Genomic DNA, 15855 nt, shown 5'->3' on the forward strand with positions numbered 1-15855 from the left:
CCATCAATAACTGAATATACTTTCTTCTCAGTAGCACACATATCCTCCTCAAAAACAGACCATATCTTAGGCCACAAAGCAACTCTTAGCAAATACAAAATGTATTTTGTATTTCTATCATATTATAATGGCGTGTAATTAGAAATGAATCATAAATGAATGATAAAATAGAAGCTACTCTAATACCTGGAGACTAAATAATATGCTATGGAATTATCAATGGATAGCAGAAGAAATCAGGGAGGAATTAAAAAAAAATACTTAAGAGGTAAATAAGAACAGAGACACAACACATCAAAATCTTTGGGACGTGGGGTGGGGTTGTGCCTCAGTGGTAGAGAGTTTGCCTAGCATGTGTGAGACACTGGGTTTGATCCCTGGCACCATATAAAATAAAATAAAAACAAATAAAATAAAGGTATATAAGAAATAAAAAAGTAAAACTTAAAAAAAAATCTCTGGGACATTATGAAGGCAACTCTAAGCAGAAAGTTCACTGTATTGAGCTCATTCATTAAAAGAATAGAAATTCACCATATAAATATCTTAACACTACATCTCAAAATTCTATAAAATAAGAACAAATCAATACCCAAAGCAGAAGACAGAAAATAATTAAAATCAACAATGAAATTGAAACAAACAAAAAATTCAAAAAATTGAGGCCAGGCATGATGGCCCACGCCTGTAATTCCAGTGGTTCACTAGGCTGAGGCAGGAAGATCAAGAGTTCAAAGCCAGCCTCAGCAACCTAGCAACAGCACTAAGCAACTCTAGGAGACCCTGTCTCTAAATGGAATCTAAAAAAGGGCTTGGTATGTGGCTCAGTGGATAAGAGCCTCCAGGATTAGTCCCCGATACCAAGAAACAAAACAAAACAAAACAAAAAAACAAATAAATGAAACAAAATATTGGTCTTTTTGAAAAAATAGACTTTAAAAACTCTTAACCAAGCTAATGACGAGAACATGACAACTCAAATTACTAAAATTTGTGTTAAAAAAGGAAATATCACAATGGATACTACTAAAATACAGCTGATAATCAAAAACTATTTTGAAATTTATACTCTTATTTATAATAATTTATAATCTTATAAAGTATTTATAATAATTTATAATCTTATTAAAGATTGAAAATGTTGAAGACAACAACAAATTTCTAGAGACATATGACTTACCCATACTGAATCAGGCAGACGTAGAAAATTTAAACAGATCAATTTCAAGCAATAAAATTGAAGACTCCATCAAAGGACTACCAACAAAGAAAAGCTCAGGACCAGGCGAAGTCTCAGCTGAGTTCTACCAGACCTTCAAAGAAGAACTAACACCAGTCCTCCTCAAATTATTCCATGAAATGGAAATGGAAGGAACCCTTCCAAACTCATTCTATGAAGCTAGTCACCTTGATACCCAACCCAGATAAATCACAGAAAGAAAACTTCAGACCAATATCCTTGATGAACATGGATGCAAAAGTTCTTAATAAAATACTGGCAAATCACATACAAAAACATATTTAAAATATAGTGCAGCATGAGTAAATGGGTTGTATCCCAGGGATGCACAGTGCAACAAATGGAAATCAATAAACATAATTCATCACATCAGTAGACTTAAAGACAAAATCACATGATTACCTGAATAGATGCAGAAAAAGCATTTGACAAAAGACAGCATCCATTCATGTTCAAAACAGTAGAAAAACTAGGGATAGGAGGAATAAACCTCAACATTGTAAAGGCTATATATGTTAAACCCAAGACCAACATCATTCTAAATGGAGAAAAATCTAAAGTATTCCTTCTAAAAAATGGAACAAGGTTGCCCTCTTTCACGACTTCTGTTCAATATAGTCCTTGAAAATCTAGCTAGAAAAATTATGCAGAAGAAATATTAAGGGGATACAAATAGTAAAACCAACCAAACAAAAAACCCCTCATGTTATCCCTATTTGCTGTTGACATGATTCTATATTTAAAAGATCCAATAAATTCCACCAGAAAACTTCTACAACTCATAAATGAATTCATCTAAGTCACAGGATACAAAATTAACTGCTATTAGTCAATTGCATTCCTATACACAGTGATGAATCAACTGAAAAAGAAATTAGGAAAACCATCCCATTCATAGTAGCCTCAAAAAAAATATTTTGGAATTAGTCTAACAAAAGAGGCGAAATACCTCTATCACAAAAACTACAGAACACTAAGTAAATAAATTGAAATTGATCTTAGAAGATGGAAAGATCTCCTCCATTCTTGGTAGGCAGAATTAATATTGTCAAAATGACCATACAACCGAAAGGACTATACAGATTTAGTGTAATTCCTGTTAAAATTCCAATGATATTGTTCGGAGAAATAGAAAAAGCAGTCATGAAATTCATTTGGAAAAATAAGAGAACTAGAATAGCCAAAGCAATCCTTAGTGACAAAAGTGAAGCAGAAGGCATCACAATACCAGACTTAAATTATACTACAGAGCTATGGGAACAAAAACACCATGGTATTGGCACCTAACAAAGATGAAGACCAATTGTACTGAACAGAAGACAGAGACACAAATCCACATAAATAGTGTTATCTCATATTGGACAAAGGTGCCATAAACATACAATGGACAAAAGATAGCCTTTTCAATAAATGGTGCTGGGAAAACTGGAACTCCATATATAGCAAAATGAAATTAACTCCCTCCCTCTCACCCTGCACAAAAATCAAATCAAAGTGGATCAAGGGCCTAGGCATTAGACCAGAGACCTTGAGCCTATTAAAAAAAAGTAGGCCCAAATCTCCATCGTGTTGGCTTAGGAATTGAATTACTCAACAAGACTCCTAAAGTATAAGAAGTAAAATAAAAAATCAATAAATGGGATGGTATCAAACCCAAAAGATTCTTCATCAGCAAAGGAAACAATCAAGAATGTGAAGAGAGAGCCTACAGAATGGGAGAAAACCTTTGTCACCTGTACCTCAGAGACAACATTAATCTCCAGCATATATACAGAATTCAAAAAACTTAACACCATAAAAACAAATAACCCAATCAAAAAATGAGCAAAAGTACTGAACAGATACTTCACAGAAGAAGAAATATGTCTGGCAACAAATATATGAATAAATATGTTCAACATCTCTAGCAATTAGAGGAAAAACAGATAAAAATAACACTGAGATTCCGTCTTATTCCAGTCAGAATTGCAATCATCAAGAGTACATGTAACATACAATCAATCAACAAGTACATGAAAAAATGCTCACCATCTCTAGCAGTCAAGGAAATGCAAATCACCCTAAGATACCACCTCACCCCAGTAAGATTGGCAGCCATGATGAAGTCAAACAACAATGAGTGCTGGCGAGGATGTGGAGGAAAGGGTACTCTTGTACACTGCTGGTGGGACTGCAAACGGGTGCGGCCAATTTGGAAAGCAGTATGGAGATTCCTGGGAAAGCTGGGAATGGAACCACCATTTGACCCAGCTATTGCCCTTCTCGGACTATTTCCTGAAGACCTTAAAAGAGCACACTACAGGGATACTGCCACATTTATGTTCATAGCAGCACAATTCACAATTGCTAGACTGTGGAATCAACCCAGATGCCCTTCAATAGATGAATGGATAAAAAAAATGTGGCATTTATACACCATGGAGTATTACGCAGCACTAAAAAATGACAAAATCACGGAATTTGCAGGGAAATGGATGGCACTAGAGCAGATTATGCTTAGTGAAGCTAGCCAATCCCTAAAAAACAAATACCAAATGTCTTCTTTGATATAATGAGAGCAACTAAGAACAGAACAGGGAGGAAGAGCAGGAAGAAAAGATTAACATTAAACAGAGTCATGAGGTGGGAGGGAAAGGGAGAAAAAAAGGGAAATCACATGGAAATGGAGGGAGCCCCTCATTGTTATACAAAATTACATATAAGAGGTTACGGGGGGGGGGGGAATGGGATAACAAACATGGAGGGAAATGAATTACAGTAGATGGGGTAGAGAGAGAAGATGGGAGGGGAGGGGAAGGAGGATAGTAGAGGTTAGGAAAGGTAGCAGAATACAACAGTCACTAATATGGCAGTATGTAAAAATGTGATGTGTAACCGATGTGATTCTGCAATCTGTATTTGGGGTAAAAATGGGAGTTCATAACCCACTTGATTCTAATGTATGAAATATGATATGTCAAGAGCTTTGTAATGTTGTGAACAACCAATAAAAATAAATAAATAAAAAAAGAGTACATGTAACAATAAATGTTGGTGTGAATGTGGAGAAAAAAGTACACTCATACATTGCTGATGGAACGCAAATTGGTACAAACACTCTGGAAAGCAGTATGGAGATTTCTCATAAAACTTGAAATGGAACAACCATTTGACTCAGTTATCCCACTCCTTTGCATATACTCAAAGCACTTAAAATCAGCATACCATAGTGACACAGCCACATCATGTTTATAGAGCTCAATTCACAATAGCTAAGCTATGGAACCAACCTAGGTGTTCTCCAAAGGATGAACTGCTAAAGAAAATGTGGTATATACACACAATGGAATGTTACTCAGACATAAGGAAGAATGAAATTATGACATTTGCTGGTAAATAGATGTAACTGGAGACTATCATGCTAAGTGAAATAATCCAAGGGGCTGGGGTTGTGGCTCAGTGGTAGAGCACTCACCTAGCATGTGCAGGGTGCTGGGTTTGATCCTCAGCACCACATAACAATAAAATAAAGATTTAAAAAAAAAAAGAAATAAGCCAATCCCCAGAAAACCAAAGGCCTTCTGATCTCTCTGATATGCAGAAGCTAACATATAATAATGGGGGTGGGAAGGAAAAATAGAAGTTCATTGGATTAGACAAAGGGGAATGAAAGGAGAAAGGGAATAGGAAAGATAGAATGAATTGTACATTACTTTTGTATATCATGTATCAATATATGACCAGTGTAATGCCATATCATGTACAACCACAAGAATGGAAAGTTATACTCCATGTAGGTATAATATTTAAAAATACACTCTATTGTGATATATATCTGAAAACAACAAATTAAAAAATTTAAAAAAAATGAATTAGTAATCAACACATGGTCAAGTCTTTAAAGAGATGTCAAAGTTTTATGTGTGTTTTTTTTTTTTTTTTTTGAGAAAGCTAATATCAAGTCTGAAGACTCCTGGTTCTTAAAAACCTATCCTCATGAAGAAAAGTGTCTATATAGTGCTGTGTAGTAGTAAGCTGATCACTGGAAGCATTCTCTAAAGATGTCAGTAGGCTGGCTTCTATAGCACCAGAGAGTACTTGCTGTGGTCAGATACAATGACAATTAAGCAACTGGATTTAAACATTTGTGAGATTATAACACATCAGTTGGGATTAGGTTATTCTCTGATTCAAGCAAATGAAGAAAATTCTTTTTTCAAGATTTCTCAGGTAAGTTAGACCATAAATACAGCTATACCTGCTGAACAAACTAATAGGAAAACACTCTGATCTTTCCAGACCAAATAAAGACTTGGAGAGATTTTAGTTGTCATATCAAAAGAGAGTCCATGGTCTACCTCAAATAAACAAAAATATTAGAATCTGAAATATTCTAGGAGTTCATTGCCGATCCCGGATACACATAAAAGAAAAGCATTTCCCTTACTTGAAAGCCTCTTTCCAGGAGTCTTAATGATCAGCTGCCAAATTTAGCCTTTGGTTCCATGTCTACAATATCTATTACTCCCCCTTGCTTATTGATGTGAGGCCAAATTTTATGCCTCTTCAGAATGCACGAATGCAGATGTGTAGATGAAAGATGGAGGTTGGGAACCTACACTGAAAAAAGCCTGGAGAACAAGCTGTTATGAATGGAAGCACATGGCTTCATGACTCAGAGAACTAAGAGTACATTCACACAAAAGAATCAATGGCCTTGGTCATGTTATATGAGAAGGAAGAGAGAAGGAGGGTTGTAGAGAAGGCAGTCAAGAGGTTTCCTATTCATTATAATCATTGTGGGATTTATTTTGAATGTTTTGGAGAAAGTTCTTGGCAACTCTATTCAAAGTAACCCGCCACTGGCAACAGCCCATCAACAGCAGCATGGATAAATAAATAATAATTTGGGGTCTATTCATACAAGGGAATACTATACACCACAAAAATGGATGAACTCTTGCTACATACATTATGAATGAATCTCACAATCATAATATTGGGGGAATGAAGCCAGATGCAAAAGAATATGTAGGGTATAATTTCATTTATATCAAGGCCAAAAGCTTGCAAAACTCATCTATGGTCAAGGTTGTGGTTATCTCAGCTGGGTAGTGACTGAATGGAGCATAAGAGGGCTTCTTGGAGCTGGTAAAGTTCTGTGTTTCTCTGTGGGTGTGTTCAGTCTGTGAACATCCTTTGTTATATACTTATAATTTATAATTTTTTGTTTATGTAAGATACACTTCAAAACAAAATTTTAACTTCATATTCCAGAGCTCTAATGTAGATCTACTAAAACTATAGACTATATATTCCTCAGGGTATCCCTATCAATGTACAGCCAAAGTTGAAGACCACTGGACCAAGTGAACTACCTCCAGTGGCGTGCTGGAGCCAACCCCTACCAGTTTGTGAGAACAAGTTTCTAAATTCTGGGAATTTGGCAAGGCCATGAAAATAGTATTAAATATTAAACCATATAAATTCACTATTAAATAAATTATACTAAAATCAATAGCAATAAATAATCAAAAATCTTTACTAATCATTTTATCCTTCAGCACAATCTAGAATTTTGAGGTATTCATGCAATTTTATCTGTGTGGTGAAAATACCACATAGAGGTGTGCTACTTGTACCATCTTGACCCAACTTTGTGCTCAGTCACATTAGTAGTTTAAAATTGACCACAGTGGGAATATTTATACCACATAAATTATTGATCTTATATATATGGGCTTATTATTCTGTTGATTTTCTAGATTTAAGAAAAATAATTAAAAAATTGTTAATAATGCAGAATAAATTTGAAGATGTGTTGTATGTGTAGTTGTTAAATTGTGAGTAGATTTGAGGAAACAGCCTACCAGAATTTAAAAACTATTACCCATTTCAGCAAAAAATTCATTCACATCTTTGATAAACAGGTACAATTTTGACACATCTATTTGTTGTTTCACTTTTATCTTACTCAACAACATAAAAGAAAACATCAGCCAACACTTATATGGCAACTACTCTCCGTTGCCAATTGTACCATATGTTGATTTTGGATATAAGAGTTCGGCAATACCAACAAAAGTATTTTGTGAGGCCCAATTGGCAATATGGAATTTATACAATCTTTATGTCAGTAGCATTTATTTTTTTAGGTGCTAGCGACAACCTAAGGCCTTGCACATGCTAAGCATGCACAGTACCACTGAGCTATCCATCCAGACCCTCGGAGCATTTAAAAGTGATCTGCCAGCACTGTCTTCCCTGTTTAAGATTCCATGACTCGTTTTATTACTTAGAAATAAGGGGCTGGGGATATAGCTCAGTTGGGAGAATGCTTGCCTCACATTCACAATCCCCAGCACCACCAAAAAACAAACAAACAAAAAAAAAAACAAGCAAGCAATGTAAGGTGAGAATCTAATTAAGATCTACACAGGACAACTTTTAGCTTAAGATACAGTAATGTATTTACAACCTCACTACATAAAGCCTGGTCCTCAGATCAGCAGCTTTGGGATCAATGGGGAACTTGTTAGAATCCCACCATCTCAGGCCCCACCTAAGAAATCCTGGAACCAGAAAGTGACTTTGAACAAGATGCCCATTCTTGCTGTTCACACATTAATAAGTTTGAACACTGCTTTAAAAATAATTAATCCCTTGATGAAAACTGCAGCTTATATAGAACCAACTTGACTGTAATAATAAAATCAGGGACAATCTAGCAACTGTTTATTCCTAAGCCTCCAACCCAGGTTTAGCCACTTCAGAGCTTCCTAAACTTGAAGAAAAGGACGTACATCTTGCAATATAATTTGCCAAATACTAAAAAGGGAAACTGTGCCACCAGGAAAATAAATCTATTTGAGGTTGCTTGGTTATTAATAAAAAGAAGGAAAAACAGGCACAAAAATAAGAGAACATATCATAACAGTGAGCTTTGGTGTGATGAATAGAATGTGTTGCCAAAGACCTGACTCCAAAAGTCCAAAGCAGGGCAGCAAGTGCCACCAGACCAAGTGAAGCAGCTGGGGCGAGGAGTGTGATGAGACACCTTCCAGAGGTGTCACTGAGGCCAGGGTAGTTATCAAGAGCTGGGGCTGAAGGAGGAAACTGGAGTGTTTATACCTTTTCCTACCAATACACCAGTCGTCAACATACCAGAAGGAAAAGAGCATACCTTATCCCTACCCCATATTCATTCTGGCAATCACTCCAAATGAAGACAGGAAAAGTCAGTCGCATGCACATAAAAACTGAAAGCAAAAGTTTTCTACTAGCGATCATTCTTTGGCAATCTTTCTTAATTATTATTTGGCTGAAAATATACTGATGCTTTGAGAAGCAAAGGTCTGTGTGAAAAACGCGTTAACATATTTAAAACAGGGTCCGGGAGAAAATCTCCAAGCGGAACTTGCCATTAGTTTGTGATAGAAACTAAAGCCATAAAATAATTCAAGTAAACCTTTATCAACCCTAGGGGTACGTGGAAAATAAATACATTTATGCCTGGGCTGCTGTACCCAGAGATAATCAAGGAAAAAAGGGTTATCATAACCAACTAGATGATATCAGAACTCAATGGCTCCAGTAAATTTAGGGGTGAAATGGTTTGACTATCCCAACATAACATTTTCCTTTGAGATTCTCTGGGAAGGCAAAGAAGAAAACTAAGCCTTACTGAGCATTTACTATGTGTTTCACATGTGTGATTTCATAACATCCTCATAATCCTCCGAGGGAAGTGATACTCCTCCTATTTATCGATGAGGAAAGTGAGGAAATATTTCATCCAAGGCATACAGCTAATTTAAAACAAAAAAGATAAAGCTCAGTCAATATTAAAATGCTACAAGTAGATTGCTCAACTGAGAGCATGGACAGAATCAGAGTTTGGGGTGCTATTTTTTTAAGAGGGTAAAGGACTGTTCTGCCTAGACACTAGTGTAGATAACTGAGGTTTCTCTTAGTACATGTCTTTATACTGCTGGCATCCTCTTATCACCCACTTCTGGATGTGCCTTAGGTTTCAGATGTATTTTGGACTTGGTGGTTGTAATTTTGGCTAAGTTGGAGGGTTTAGAAGACTTGGCACTTTTCAGGCAGTGTTATGTAATGGAATTGAGCCCTGGCTGGGATTTGGAAACCTGGGTTCAGTTCAGGCGGTGTCACTTATTAACTGAGTGGTCAAGTTGCATGGCTCTGCCGGGTGCCAGTATTTTATCAACTACATGACGTTGAACCAAGTACCCTGAAGGACTTTCCTGGCTCCACAATTCAACTCTCCTTGACTCAACTGTTTACAACTGTGACTAGCATCAAAATATATTAGAAATGAATTGAAGAGTTGGCAGACTTAAACAGGCAAGACTGTGAGGTAATTCAGGGTATAAAAACCTAAAGAATAATTATCTAACTTCTAATTACTCTTGCCATCTGAAAGAGTAATCTGGAATGAAATGGTTTAAAGTGTTTCTTTTTTTAAAGCTCTGCTTTGTATTAGCTCTTTAACTTAACATCTCTGAGTTCCATTCTGTGCTTCCATAGAACTGGAATTGATAACGAATATTAGCTGTCATGTAGTGAAGTGTCTCGTCTCCAGCAGGAGCATAAGAAGTGCTGGCTGTATTTATTGCAGGGGTCATTAAGGGTTTGGCCTATGGTTGGATAACAGTTCAAAGGAAACTTCTCCATAGAGGGATGGAGCCTGGGATCATAACCTCATTAACACTGGGAACTTGCCATTAACCTGTGTCTGTGCAATAAATAAACTCAGGTGCAGCGTGGAGAAATATAATTGCTCTCTTCTAGACCCTACCGGCATTGCTTTCTTTCTTTGTCAAACATGCTAATTCACCCTTTATTGAATAAAACTGGAAGAGAGACAAGCGGACATATTTGGTGACACAGCTGGAGGGAGTATTTGAAGACAGGAAAAGTCCTCAACATCTAGAAAACCTAGAAAGAGGCTGTTAAGATCTTTATTTGCCCATTTTCTAATTTCTGCCCTCTGGGCATAAGGAACAAAAGGTACCAGGAGGAAGAGAGGGTGGCTTTACTTTGTCTATAAATGAAAATAAACAAGCAAATAAAGAAATAAATAAATAAAATGCAAATAAATAACCTATCTGTAAACAACCCATCACTTTGAGGGACTGCCTTTTGCCTCCATCCCCCCAAAGCTTTTCCTTTCTCTCCCCTGCCCCATCACTCACATACTCTCCTACCTCCTGCCCTTTTCCCTCTCCAGTTTTTTGTGACTTCCTATTCCTTCCCTTTCCAAGATCTGTTTCAATGTTGTGAGACTGGTGGAAAGCCTGGGTAGAGAAGATGAATCCAAGGACCCAATTATGGGAAGCCAAAAGGGAGTGCTTCCTATCACGAGACTATATTGCTTGTTTTCTAAAAGATAGACCAAAAGAAAGTTTTGAAAATTTTCTCTGTTTTCTACAAGCAGATTCACCAACTCAAGCCAGCAAGAGTTCAAATGTTTCTAGACATTTTAAAAGAGGCAAGTGATGCCTATTAACCAAAGCCTTCTGAAGTTCAAAAAAGGAAACAAGTGATTGATTACTAATTCAGTGATAATTATTAGAGATATCATGCTAATCTCCAAATTTCTTTTGGCTCTAACATTATGTAATTGGCAGTATAATTTTATTGCTTTAAATAAATTATGGGTTTAGAGTTGTAATATTGATGTTTTTATGACACACCACTATCAAAACTAACCATATATTGGTTGGCAGGTGTTGGCCTGTAAAGGGATCTTCCTGATAATAATAGTGCTCTTTTGGAATATGATTTATTTTCTAACAATCCATGATGAGCAACTTTACAGGACAAAGCTCCTATAGAGGATGTGTTCAACAAAATGCCTCTTGACTAATTACACTTTTAGAGCTTTTAGCTTGAGTTGGGGGTATGTGGACATTAAAAAGATAATTATCTAAAGGTTTTCTTTAGTAAGTTGTTTCCTATTTCATTTTTTATTACTCCTTTATAGAAAACTCCCTAAGAAGGATTAACAACTGTTACAAATTATTCTACCCACCCCTCAAAAAAAGGAGGGGGAGGGAAAAGGGGGTAAGAGAGGGTTGTTAATTCAGACACAAACTAAAAACATCCTGCTTAAACTTCAGATGTTACCCATTTCCATGACTTTGGCATTATGTGTCTAAATCTATTTCTGTAGCACCTTTCAGACAAACTGAGGCTCCAGAAGGAATATAGCACTTGTAAACATCATACCAAATTACAGAGTTTTTTCAAAGATGCTGTGCAGAGTCAATCAGTCCATGATTTTGTTATGAAGCTTTTGAAGCAATGTCATTGAGATATTTTAACTTAATGGCTCTGGACAACTGCATAATCTCTCCCCATCGGGCTGAAATTTCTACATTCTCTTTTCCCAAACTTTCACTAATTTATCATCTATTCAGACAAAACATGTGCTTGGAAAGTTTCTTCATACATACATGGAATTGCAAAGTAATCCCACAGAGTGGAAAATGATGAACTTTTTGTAAATATACAATTTGGCCTTCTGACTTGCTCTATCTTGATTTATTCTCTATTTTTTCATATATGAATGTTTAGTATTTTGCTTTTTAAATCTGTTTATAAAATTCTTGAAGCCAGAGATCTCATGATAAAAATCTTCTCATTTTTGACAGAGTTATGCTAGAAAGTATACATAAATACTTATATTATTTTCACTGTTTTACCTAAAAGAGTGGAATTTATTCTTTTGCAGTGGCTGGGCTATTGAATGTTATTATATAAACTGCAATTATTAAGTTGTCCTGGACAAATCACTTAATATTTCTTTGCCTAAAATTTCCCTGGTAGAGAAGAATTTTTGAAGAAGTAGTTTATGTCTTGGATTAAGACAGAACTTCAAAAAAATCCTATTTGTGCTATTTACTATAGGGATTAAATGTAGAACTATAGAACTTCCAACTCCTTCCTTATAGCCTGGGGTCAAGAGAGTAGTTTCACTTCATGGGAATTTTTTTTTTTTTAAGGCCGAATGAAAACATAAATGTACAGAATGGAGCACACTGTCTAAATTCATGCTAAATAAATATCAATTATTATTGTTTCAAGTTCTTTACAGTTCCAGAGTGCTAAGATCAAGACAGAAGTAAACCTCAATTATTGAGTCTCCAGATCCCCCTAGTCTCAACTGTCTGGCACCAGACAGAATCTCCAAAGTGGAAAAAAAAAAAAAGTTTTACAAAAGACAAACTGATTCAAGGCTTGTTTTAATACCAGTTTACTCATAGAATAAAGAGAATAATCACTGAGCTTGTGATATGCATAACTGAGCACACAAAATGACAAAAACAAATCCTTTTAAGACAAATGACTAAGAAACCTGTTCTAAAATGCATGTTCAGAATTAAGACACAGGATGTCATCAGTCTATCTGTGGTCATGGGTTTGCACAAAGACACTGACCTGGCTTGCTGGAAGTGAAGAAGAGAACACCCTGCTCTCAGCTGGACTTACCTGTGCAAAAGAGAGAAATATTTTATAAATCTTACTGTCAGGAACCCAGTTGTTTGCCCTTCTCCCCAAGAAAGGGTAGAATCCACTTTATTTCTGCTAAGTGCCAGTATAGAAGTGGCATTTCTGTGGGTCAAATATATCTTGAAATAGCTAGGGTAACATTTTGTAGCATTTGTGAAAATACATTTCTGAGCATTTTGGAATGATTAAAGAAAAAAAAAAAGCATTTGGCCACAAACTCAGGGATGGGAACAATGAAAACTTTATAGGCAGTTTACAATATACAAGTTATAGAAGTGGGCATGCTATTCCTCCAAAATAGAATTTTTAGACAACATAATCACAACTAAAGTCCAGAATGTCAGAATAAAGAGAATAATCACTGAATTTATGATATGCATAACTGAGCACACAAAATGCCAACAAAAGCAATTCTGTTTTTTCTTATTATATTTGTATAATTAATAAATTGCATTATTATTTCAATAACATCAATCTGTTATGTGTGTTTCTATTCCTATCTCTGTGATCACACACTGCCAGGTGTACTTAATATTTACACTACCTTCAGAAGCTGGGCAACTAACAGTAATAAGCAAGTTAAGAAGAATATTGATCATGATTTTATTGCTTCCCAATAACTTTTCAAAGCCTTCCATAATGAGATTGACTGGTTGAACTAATATGACCAAATATGATCCAGGAATCTCCCAGGAAACCTAGTTTAATATAACAATTTACTGCCCACTCTACCTGTGGAGCAGTTTGCAGATGTTATTTATGCTGCAAAGAGCTTGTGTTTATTTTCTAGTATCCACTGGCTCTCTAAGCATCTAAAAGCTTATTGGAAAGGAAATGCAAATTTCTAAATAGAGTTTGTAAACCAGTTTAACGGCCTATTGACTCTTTACTATCTGATGATAATGACAGGACTCATACAAAGAAGAAAATCACTAATAACTTAGTATTACTTTTGTAGTTTAGAATGTTTCCTGTAGAATATGCAGCACAGCCCGAGTTCGGGGTGGGGTGGCCCCAAACCAATGAAACCTCAAGCTGAGCATCTGGCTAAAGTTCAACAGGGCTCCCAGAACAGCATAGGTTGGAGGAGTTCAAAGTGAGGGAAACTTTTCTTAACTTCCTAGAGTTTCCGAGATCTTGATGCTTCTGTGTATATATCAACTTTCATGCATTTTTCCCCCAGCAAATGTGTACAGTCAGCTCCAGAGGCACAGCTTGTGTGCTGACGTGCAAAGCCAAGTCAAAACCCTGCGCTTGGCGCTCTCTTCTAACTTTCTGGCTTGTCCAAGTCTAAATATTGACATTGCTCCTCAGTTGAGATGTTTGATACTGCTGGGGATGGAAACGACACAGCTAACTGTAGGATCTAATGATATATTTTTTACACACTTGTGCTTTCCTTCCATTTCTTTTTGGGGGAGGAGATTGTTTTCTCTTCTCTCCCCCGGGAGTATTTTCCCCGAAAGCTGAGCACACAGATTCAAGGTGAGGTGTGTGCAAGCCCCTCATGGCAGCACCTACCGTTGTCACAGCAACTCAAAACAGACTCCATAGACACGGGGTTTGGGGTGGAAGGGAGGGATCGCCAAATGTGGGCTCCAGTCAACTCTCAAGGGGTGCAAGCGCCAAAAGGGCCAGCGTATCCGCCTTTCTAGGTCCTCCCGTTCCCCACCACTGTCCTTCCAAGAAAAAGAGCTTTCTTGTAGGCGCGGCACCACCCCCTCCCGGCGCAGCCAGCCTGCTAAGGGTGCCGTTGTACATTTTCTCAGCTCCAAGTTAGGGGCGCGGCTGGGCGGGCACTCCTAGAAATCTCTTCTGCTTGCCTCTGATGGGAAGGTACCCGGCCTCACAGAGAGGCGAGGGCGGCCCCTACAGCAGTTTTGTCCCACAACTCACTCTCGGGGTGCTGCTGGCCGCTTGGCACGGCCCCAGGAACCCCCACCTGCCACCCGCGGGAGCCAGGGCGGTGGGGGCTCCGCGGCTGCTGTTCGGAGAAGTTTCATACCGTAGCGCACTCACGACACAGAACCTACCCTGAAGCCGAGCGAGACGCGAGCTCTCTCCGCCTTCAAGGGCCAGGGGGGAAGCGGGGGGCCCCGCCACTCAGCAGCAGCCACGGCTGCGCGCGGTCGCGGGTGTGCGCGGCCCCTGCGCGCGGCGCGCCGCCCACCGCCCAACTTTGCACAAAGGCAGCATGGCACTGTCTCGTCTCGCCTGCCTCGCCTCGCCGGCTCGCCCAGCCGCTGCCGCTCTTCCCTGTCCGGGGCGAGAGGGGCTCGCCCCTTTCCACCGTTAGCCCTCCCCTTCTCCTGTCCCCACCCCGCTCCCAGGCGGTGCAGCCGAGCGAAACCGAGAGCCCGGCACCTAGCTCCGACGCGGTGGCGGCCGCAGCTCGCACTGTGACGTTAGCAGCCTTCGAGGCTATTTATATCCACACGATTGGATTTCATTCATGAAACCAGGGCCTGGTGTGTCTGAGCTCTGGTGCGCGAGTGGCAAAGGTGCCTCGGCTTTGCGCAGACCCGAGCGGCCTCGGCTCGGAAGCGGACTACCCGGGGCAAACATGCGCAGAGCCGAAGAGACCCCGGCCCTTGTAGCGAGAGGCCGCGAGGGGAGGGTCTGAAAGATCTATGCCCACGTCCCCCATTCCCAAAACCCCACCCATTCCCGCACATCTGTTGGCCCTTTGTCCCAGGCTCTGGAAAAGTAAGTTGGGCCACTAACCGGCTGGGTAGCATGGCTTTCTTCCCCTAGGAGCTGACCGGCCGCGGACTCCGAGGGAGGACATTGGCTTTTGTTTCAAAACCGAGCCCAGCTGCTGACTAAGGGCTGAGATAGCCCAGCCTCCTCCTCCCCTGGGCGGCTGCACGTGCTGGCTGGCTCTTGCCTCTCTACCAACTTCCCTTGCAACTTGGCTGGAGGTGTCCACACAGCGGGGCGTAGCCACACACCTCTACCCCGGACTCAAGTAAAGACGAGATTTACAACCGCTTGCAAATGGCTGAGTGAAGAGGTGAAATTGACTTCTGGTCTCTCAGGTAGTGTCAGAATTCTTGGAAGCCCCCAAACAAGCCTTACCCTCCATGCAAAAACTCTTT

The 15855-nt window shown here is 38.9% G+C and overlaps 1 protein-coding gene across 10 annotated transcripts in view; it reads right to left on the minus strand.

Moving 5' to 3' along the window:
* RHOBTB1 (Rho related BTB domain containing 1) overlaps window positions 1-15619 on the minus strand; it is a 73999-nt gene extending 58380 nt beyond the window's left edge. For 5 of the 10 annotated variants that reach the window (XM_081267503.1, XM_081267501.1, XM_081267500.1 and 2 more), the window contains exons 1-2: window positions 14791-15137; window positions 12686-12736 (exon numbers count right to left, since the gene is read on the minus strand). The gene's annotated coding sequence lies outside the window, so the exon portion shown is untranslated. Of the gene's footprint in view, window positions 1-12685; window positions 12737-14790; window positions 15138-15481 lie in introns of those variants that run through there. The other 5 variants (XM_081267505.1, XM_081267496.1, XM_081267504.1 and 2 more) reach the window with 4 other exon arrangements.
* Between the last annotated feature and the right edge of the window lie 236 nt (window positions 15620-15855).

This window comes from Spermophilus citellus, assembly GCF_964194105.1.
Source record: "Spermophilus citellus genome assembly, chromosome: 15".
In the NCBI taxonomy this organism is placed as follows: domain Eukaryota; kingdom Metazoa; phylum Chordata; class Mammalia; order Rodentia; family Sciuridae; genus Spermophilus; species Spermophilus citellus.